General features: G+C 33.9%; 1 long non-coding RNA gene across 1 annotated transcript in view; it reads right to left on the reverse strand.

Moving 5' to 3' along the window:
* LOC111087441 overlaps positions 1-9,822 on the reverse strand; it is a 44,343-nt gene that overhangs the window by 23,470 nt on the left and 11,051 nt on the right. The window lies entirely within an intron of this gene.

Below are 9,822 nucleotides of genomic sequence, written 5' to 3' on the forward strand. Positions count from 1 at the left end.
GGTTTAGATGCCAAAAGAAAACTATAATTTATCTCTCAAATATTAACTAATTGGCTCATACTGTTTCCAAACTTGATATGAGCGGGCGTTGGCCTAATGGTTAGCATAAGCGATATGTGAATCTGAAAGTTAGTTGTTCGCGACTCGTTGATACTAAAACGCGCGCTGAGATTTGGAACTGTGCTTGTGCTATAAAAGTGTCGGTGAAATCCTATTATTCGATCCTACAAGAGGTGGTGAAGAGTGTTGTTTACAAGCTGCTTTCCTTCTGATCTATCTGTCCCTTCAATCGCCACACTGTCGATTATTTTTAGCAATACGAAACCTTGATTCAAGAGCATAAGAAACCAATTTCTGCAGATCTCGATGAAAGTCTAAATGAAATGTGCACTTAACTCCACGATTCAGGCAAGTCTTCTAGACTGGAGACTTCACGATATATGTTTCTTAACATCAGGGCACTGATAATCTCTGAGTGCTGTCCATATTGAGTCAATGAGCACTAAAGTGGAGAGTCCTAACGGCCATATTAATAATACGAAAGACAGTAGTCGCTCAATTTGTAACGTATTTGATCTTCCACGTACTTCTCTAGGCTCTCTAGCGTGTTCTAGTAGAAGCTTGGATAAAAAAAAAATGGGTCACCACATGCCTTAAACTTCCATAAAAAGCACCGCCTGCCGTCAGCAGCGACAACTGTCACAAAATTATAAGGTAAAAGAACCAACATTAAAATGACCAAAAAATGAGTAGTTGTGTAAAATAAAGTTTGGGTAACAGTTAATGATTCATTTTGGTGAATAAAACGAGCTTTCTCCACTTGCAGTCGTTTGGAGACGACATTTTGAACTTCTAGCACAGTTTCATACGTCACTTCCAAACTAATGAAGATGAATAAAGCTCGTTACACAATTCAAAATAAACAAATCCGCCAATCATAAAATGATTCAAACTGAAGAACCGTCTTTCCAGGATAGACAACACGTGCAAAACTTGATAAATCAAAATATTCGTTCATTCTCTAATTTGGAATTACATTAAAAAGTAAGTTTCCAAATTCTAATCATTACTTTAAGTTATTGGTGTAGTACACCTATATTGATTATTATAATTACATATTTTCGTTACATTGTAATATTTTGAAGTACTAAGTGGAGAAATTACAATCTATCTCAAAATATGTGACGTTCTTTTATACAATAAATATAATGTTTCTAAATGAAATAAATCTTATACACCTCTAAAACGATGTCCTACAACATTCACTTAAACCAGAATTATCGTGGTGTACAATTCCTGACCACTTTATTACAGTCTTGACCAAAATGTTTGGATATTTTGTAACAAAGAAGATCATTATTATTAATATGGAATACAAATACATTTAGTCAAATCAAACTTCTCAGTCGGCTTCTACTGCCCTCCAGTGGCACAGCGGTATGTCTGCGGACTTACGACTCTTGAAACCGGGTTTCGATACCCGTGGTGGGCAGAGCACAGATAGCCCATTGTGTAGCTTTGTGCTTAACTTCAAATGAACGAACAAAACAGCTTCCACTTTATGAAACTTTTCACAAACTCTGATATTTTAGTGAGTTGCTCATAAACCATCTCATAGAGATCTCTTCAAAAGTGAACCGTTTTTCAGTCTACTGACGAAGAAAACTATTTAACAATGACAGGATACTGCATTATTATAACAATGTTTAGTAATGTATGACGTAACGTTTCTTCCACATATGTCATGTTAATGAAGAGTTAGTATCTGAGTAAGAATATTATGAGATAATTTTTAATATAATCAACCTAATTATGGTCTTTATCATCAAAATGTTAAACTACGTTTACATGCTTATGAAATGATAGGTTCAAACCCCATCTCCATGTTATTCATTTTAAATATGTATATTTTCCTTGGAGCTTTCACCGCAAAGTTCAGGGTATGGATCAGAATTAAGTGATTATTTTCACAATCTTATGTTTTTATTCACAACATAGCGCTCACGCCAAATATGTTATTCCACCAGTTTTAAGTAATCACCAGTTTATGTAGAAAATAAAACTTTCTGAACATTTGATAGCATCAATAGAGTTATCGATACAAGAAGGATGAACTTTTCTCCACATAAACGGATTTAATTTAATCACATATGTAATATTATCGACTGAGGAATTCTATTAATCAAGACTTAATGTTGCTGTATAAAAATGCTTAAGGGCGAGATAATGCAGGTTTGCACATCCATAATGAGTTCATAAACAAGTTTTACTCCGTTTCGAATATTATATATTGTTTGAAACAACACCTTCGTATCGATGGATAGATCATGTGATACAATGTGCAAAAATTACTTCATTAAAACAATAGCAAATTTGAATTAAGTACTTAGAAATAAAACCAATTTTTATGTTGTATTTATTTTGAACATTGTAATTTGATTTACCAAACTGTTTCTCATTAGCTATGTGTGCCAAAAGAAGCTGTATTCTTATAGTTTATTTAATGATTAATCCTGGAATTCATTCTAGGCTTACAGTTATAAACAGACTCGCTAGAGTAAGTTAAGTTATACTTAGAGCACAAACAAAGAATGTGTGCAACAAAAATATACACAAAACTAATTTTTTATACCAACTTATAATAAAGATCATCCATTATGTGTGTGTCTGTGTGTTAGCATCCGTCACCCACAATTAGCTGGCTCGATCACAGAAATTTTTATATGATAACTGGAAACTATTTTACTTTGTACACGAGCTATTTTTGTTTTAGGGATTTTGCTCTGCAAAAGGGATTTTAAAAATCCTGAAATATGGCGCATTTCCTATTTTCTTAGACTTTTAGCTTTGAATTTAAAGACACAAATACTTAATCAGTTAAATGAATCAATTATTGTCGTCCACAAAGCAGGGTATGCAATTATCATCTAATGTGGTCATTAGAGGTTTAATAACCATAGAAAGAAAAATGAAGAACATTATCTAACACTGTCCCTTATACAAGATTTATTTCCTTAACGAGTACCATCAGCTAATATCACTAAAAACTAATATTTACATTAATTGTAAATGCCATTTTAACACCAGGATTCGAAATAAATATTCAGCCATTCATACAACTTGAGAAACTGTATTCCATTTAATATTCCTACAAGTTAATATTGTCTTATTCCTCGCAAGAACTTTTATTACAGAAACATCACGAAGAGCCCATTATAAAATATCTGTTTTATTTTAGCAATAGGTCTTACAGTTTTTGTTTTTCAAGTATATTAGAGTGATCAAATGGGAATCTCTCAATTTTCTTTTCGTTACAGCTAAAAGTGTCTTATACAGATTTTATCAATGATTTATGAAGTGTCAGGATAAGTAAAGTATAGAAGTTTCACGATCCTTGTTTTTTACACAACGTACAACTTAGACTGTATGGTACCTCTATACGATGCACCATTGAATATCATTATACATCCAGGAGTTGTAACATACAAAGCTGAAGGAAGGCCCATTTCTCAAGGGTGTTAAGGATAATTGCACTGGATTCTTACAGACAAGACAATGACAGATACTATGAATTAGAAAGAGGTTAAGGAAAGTACGACAACACGAAATGTAAGACAAAGAAAGAGGAATTTCTCCATCCACAAAATTGCGTTTAACAATTCCTCTAATTTTAACTAAATCTTGTAAACTAGACATCCAAATACTTCACAACTTACATGTTGGCCCACATAATCCAGTCGTGACATTCCGCTGCTTCCAATTGCTTCATTAATGGCTGAATGCTATGCACTTTAACATTCTTCAAACATGCCTGAATGTCTTGCACTTTAAAATTATTCAAACAGGAAACGCAAGTGTCGTTATGAGTTGTAGGTGGATCTCCATATTTGGATTTTTCACAAAAGTTTAAATGAACCACGTAATTAGCTTAGATATATGTTTACATTACCAACAAGTTTTTTACGATGTATTTGTTTCGATAAATTTTATTGCTTCAACAAACAATTCCTCCAATGCATAAATAAATATCCAGAATAAAGAAAGATCTGCACAAACTCTGCTATGCCTACATTTGTAACTTGATGGTGTGAATGAAACAGCATGAAGATAAATCTAATAACAGTGGAGTCGGGCGATGGTGTAGCAACCGAGTAGCAATGGAAAGTAACCACTAGAGTATTCGGGTTCGGTACGCTCATAATTAGAAAGATTATATTCTTGTAAAAAATTTTTAAAAAAATCAAGTGAGAGTAATATAATCAACAAGTTTAGAAATTTATCGTATATTTTCAATCCACATGGGCAAACACAGAAGAGAAAGAAATTTATCGTATATTTTCAATCCACATGGGCAAACACAGAAGAGAAAGAAATTTATCGTATATTTTCAATCCACATGGGCAAACACAGAAGAGAAAGAAATTTATCGTATATTTTCACTCCACATGGGCAAACACAGAAGAGAAAGAAATTTATCGTACATTTTCAATCCACATGGGCAAACACAGAAGAGAAAGAAATTTATCGTACATTTTCAATCCACATGGGCAAACACAGAAGAGAAAGAAATTTATCGTATATTTTCACTCCACATGGGCAAACACAGAAGAGAAAGAAATTTATCGTATATTTTCAATCCACATGGGCAAACACAGGAGAGAAAGAAATTTATCGTATATTTTCAATCCATATGGGCAAACACAGTAGAGAAATAAATTTATTTTTAAGCACCAAGCTACACAACGGGCTATCTGCGATGAACCCACTGTAGATGTGTAACGTTGATTTTTAGCGTTTTCAGTTCCCAAGCTTGCTTCTGAGCAATCGAGTAGCAAAGGAAGAATAAGCTCAGCAGAGTTTATCAGCAGTGTTTGAAACAATAAGACTTTCATGTGACATGTTTGATTAGGAAGACGAGTCGAGCCATAATATCTCTACCTATTATGATGAAACAAATAGCAGGAAAATCAATTCGTAGACTGTAATTTCGCATAATCAAAATACCGATAAGATAACAAAATTAGCAAATGAAACATGGCCAACAGGACCCCTATAGGTCAGCGATAAGTTTAAGGACTTATAACACTAGAACAGGGTTCGATTCCCCGCGGTGGACACGGCAGATAGTCAAATGGGGCTTTGCTCTAAAATATGCAAAAGAAAACTCTCCAAAAAACCGCTTTAAAACCATTCTCAAAACATATAGAGATAACACAGAAACTATATTGCACTCATTCTCACCAGATTTAGTTAGCCACAAGGATAACCGAAACGATTCCAGCAAAATAAATGGGAAAGCTAAGATGAAATATCAAAAATATAACCTTGAGAAATAACCCTAGGAAATCCCTTCCATCAAAAGTAACACACTGAATTTCATTCAACAAAGTCTAGAGTTGAGCGAAAACTTGAAATTACTTTAATATGTCCAGTTTGAATAAGAACGTGCGCCCTATAGAGAAATATTTACTATCTATCTGGAAATTCTATTGAAAGCAGAAACAAACCCTTCCAACAGTTCAGGACAATTATTTTCAGGATAAATTGAAGATATTTCATAAACACATATTAAGAACCTTATTTAAAGTGCATTAAAGGTCATGACATAGCCATTCAGTGCAGAGTAAATATAGCTAGAGACGTAGGATAATTTACTCTCAATCCTAAATCCAACAACATTCCAAGACACAATATGATATTCAATATAATTACCATACACTAAAAGGGTAGCCTAGAGACTTACAAGGAATAGTTAAGTGACCTTTGAAAACAGAATATCGTTCACACGTGCCTGAAAACCTAGTAAAGAATTTGTTGAAAATTTTGCTTTAACATAAATGGTACAAAATGTCTTCTAAGCATTCGAACTAACTCCGAAAGCTGTTAAAGCCCCCACAAATACATATAATCACTACATCTAAATGCATGTTTCTAACTTACACTCACAATGGCAAAACATGTCATCATTATTCACTTATACTAGAGTTATTAAGTCGTGAATGTTGTAAATATTGCGCGTTATAACAATACACTTCGTCAAAATGAATAACGTACTATAAATTTTAATTTATTAGATTTGCGAGCCCATTTTCCAAAACGTTATTATTAACAAAAAAAGCGAGAGCTATACAGGCTGCCACTTTGACAAATCAGATTTATCTATATAGATTAGGAGCAAACCCAAGACAAAACACATAGATTAGGAGCAAACCCAAGACAAAAAGCATCCATCATATTAAGTCACTACTAACACAAAGCATAATCTTTTCCCCAAGTTATTTCATAAACATAATATAATGCTATTAGTAGAACTGTCAGGCCCCGAAAACAGAAAAGTCGTAAAGGTGTGTATTAATAGTTGTTTTGTTGTTGTTGTTGTTTTGTTTTAGCTGAAATGAGTCCTGCAATATGTCCTGGTCAAGATTCTGACATGTACTAACTTGGCAGGGTAAATCTTTTTTTCTTTTTTCTCTATATTCAAATAAATCTTCTATATCAGAAAGCTAAAGGAAATTAAAGCCACTTCCTAAAGGAAAACACATTTTTGGTCCATTGAGGTGTTTTTAGAACGTCTGACCAAAATTTGGCGGAAAAGCAATCAAGAGTGGGCAACATTATAAAGCTGTTTGGAATAGCGTCTTATAGATCAGTCTTAATACGGAGCATAATAATATAAGCCGTATCTTTGTTAATGCTTCAGTATGACAGAAACATCATCCAGCTGCTTCTTTAAATGTGATTTATTTATTACTGGTGGAGAAACGAGGATAAGGGAAAATCATTGCATCCAGCGTTGAGCAGAAAGAAATCTTTCAAATTAAAAAATTATCCCAAACTGACAATATAATTCCAAATACATGTATCTCGAGTTATAAATCACAGTTACGTATTCAACAAGAATTGACACGTAATAGATGTCAGTGATCTCACAGTGAGCCACCACCTCGAAAATGATATATGCATGTTCAAGCCTTTGACTTCAGCGTGAAATGTCTCACTTGTGGTGATAAGATCTTGCAAACGGACACTAAGAATTCAAACAGATGGATACGTTTAGGGTAAAACAATGGAGGTAAAAAGTGGAGCTGACTTGGCATCAATATTTCAAGCGAGGCCTTGCTGGCGGCAGCCTTCATTTTCGTGTTTCCTTTTTTGCATACCTTACTTGTCAACCTTCCTCATACGAAGCACCTTTTTCTCAAATCCTTTTGAAACATTGCCTTTCTCCGTGCTATCGATTCCATTTTAAGGTGCTGAAACCCATTCCATTGCAACTACCGTCTGGCGCGTGAAGTAATTAATGCAATCTGAAACACGAATTTAAATCAGCCACACAAACACGCACCCTTCTTAAGTTTTGACAATTATTTTTAACTTCCTGGCATGATCTTCCAGAGAACTGTTTCTAGAATAAGACAAACAATGGTTATTAATAAATGATTCTTTCTGTTACACCGTTGCCGCAGTGCAGAGCGTGGCACGCGGGCACTACTTTTTCATAGTTATAAAGATTATAGTATTTTATGAAATGTTTGTTAATATAATGCATGAACGCCTATCATTTCGTACTTTCTGTTTCATTGTTTTAGCACGAAGCCTACAATGGTCTATCTGCACCCTATCAAAGAAGTTTTCCATCTATTCAGCGTGAAGAATCGAACCCGCGGATTTTAGCGTTTTAAATATGTAAACTTACTGTTGATCTGCCGGATGACTAGGGACTAGTTAAATATATATATTATATACACACTAAAACTCACAATTCTTTTGAAAGCAGCGTTAAAATGTATATTTTGATGTTTCTGTTCCACTATAAAACTTTTTTATAGCAAAATATAAAATAACCTTTTCTTATAAAAAATAGCCACTATGATATTATACACTATTACACATTAAAATTCGTAAATCTCCTGATAACATCACTAAAATGTACATTTTGATGTTCCTATTTCATTATAAACGTAATTACGTCCACTTTTAATATTAAAGAAATGCTTAACTGTCAATTGGACGCCGTCAGAAGTTTGTTCAGTATATGAAGGAGAAACAATTACATCAAAGCAAAAAAAACGGTATTTGTACCTTGTACGTACTTTTATGCTTTTCTTAGTCGGCACCCAGATTTAAATAGCTACCTCATCAATATCTATCAGATTTCTAACGAGAACTAGCCTTCCTTTTTGATTACCTTAATTTCAGATAAATTAAAAGGTTATAACGATTTTTCCATCTCTTTAACAGATAAACAAGCAAAGATAACCTTTTAATACAAGAAAAGGGAAGAGAGAAAAACAATATCATGGACAATAAGATCTTAACCACATTATTGATATAACCTATTAGTGTCACCTAATCTCGAGAAATTACTAGGGTGTCGATTACACGATTGGTCTGTTTTGTTCAAAAGGAAGGAAGAAACTGGTTGAAGAAATGTCAAATGTCTGTGAAACTTGCATATTTATGCGTCTTAGTGTACCACGCTTTTTTTATTGCTTACAATCCTTGAAAAATTTTCAATAACCACAAACATCACATCCGAGAACATTTATTTACACATTTTCTAAATTTTCTAGTTTAGGACACCTGTGTGTTTGTTTTCTTCTGTTTGTTCTTAGTTGCAAGTCTACATAATAGGCCATCTATGCTTTGCCCACTGCGAGTAGTTAATTCCGATTTTTAAACTCATAAGCCCTCAAACTTACAGCTAAGCTACAAGGGCCGTACTTGTTTTAACCCTGGATTTTATAATGTACTACTATTAGCTCCAAGAAGTACAACGTGAACGCTTCTGAATATATTCATCATTCACAGTCATCATGATATCATAGTGATTTTGAAGCAAAATGTGAACTATTTCAAATAAATACATCATTTGCAAACATCATGACGTCAGAATGGTTTTGCAAAATATAAATTTCCAATAGGTAGGACTACAATTACCAGATCTAAATGGACTTTAATGATATACTTTCAAAATGATTTTGACAATAATGTGTTTGAAATAGATATTTTCCAACCTCAAGACTCTATGTATTTGTGCTTGTTTTAGAGAAATGTTAAATTGAGCTATCTGCTGTGTCCACAGCGGGGAATTGAAACCCGGATCTCAACATTGTAAGTCCGTAGACTTACCGCTATTCCACCAAGAAACCCTCGTGACTCTCCCTCTGTTATAGTTCTTCAATGTGTATTGTTCTGGGGTAGGAGAACAATGTCCAAAAACGTCAAGTAGGTTACACTTCCAAGTGTTACCAAAATAAATAATTTCTAGCTTCGTGAGTCTCCCTCTGTTATAACTTATCAATTTGTGTTATTTTAGGGTAGGAGAAGTGGTGTTAAAAATGTAAGAGTAAAAGGGGGTCTATTGGGTGACGCTTTTTCAGTACTGTGTTTATCTCTTATGCTTTATAATCTAGAGAGAAATACAGTGGTGGAAAAATTTATTGCATCACCCAGCTCAGTTTTTCACACTTTTCTTCAAAATCATCATCTGTTTTAATCCTCAAATACATGTAGGTGTAAATGTGTTACATGGATAATGCAATAATAACTAATTATTACATCGGTAGCTTTATAGGCTGTCCGGGTGTTGCAACAGTAGCTTTTTAGCTATAAATAGAGGCTCTTACTGTGAGTTAGATTAGAAGCCCATCTGCTACAACATATGTGTGACGCTACCATGGCCATAAGTTGCGAATTAACTTCACGGAAAAAAGCAGTGAGTGTTTCATTGGGCAATGAGAGAATTTCAACAAAGGCAAATTTCTAGAAAAACTAAATTTAACCAGTCTGCTGTGAGCTGTTGGTTGCTCAGATTTAGAA

The sequence above is a fragment of the Limulus polyphemus genome, unplaced genomic scaffold (assembly GCF_000517525.1).
Source record: "Limulus polyphemus unplaced genomic scaffold, Limulus_polyphemus-2.1.2 Scaffold2154, whole genome shotgun sequence".
NCBI classification, from domain to species: Eukaryota; Metazoa; Arthropoda; class Merostomata; order Xiphosura; family Limulidae; genus Limulus; species Limulus polyphemus.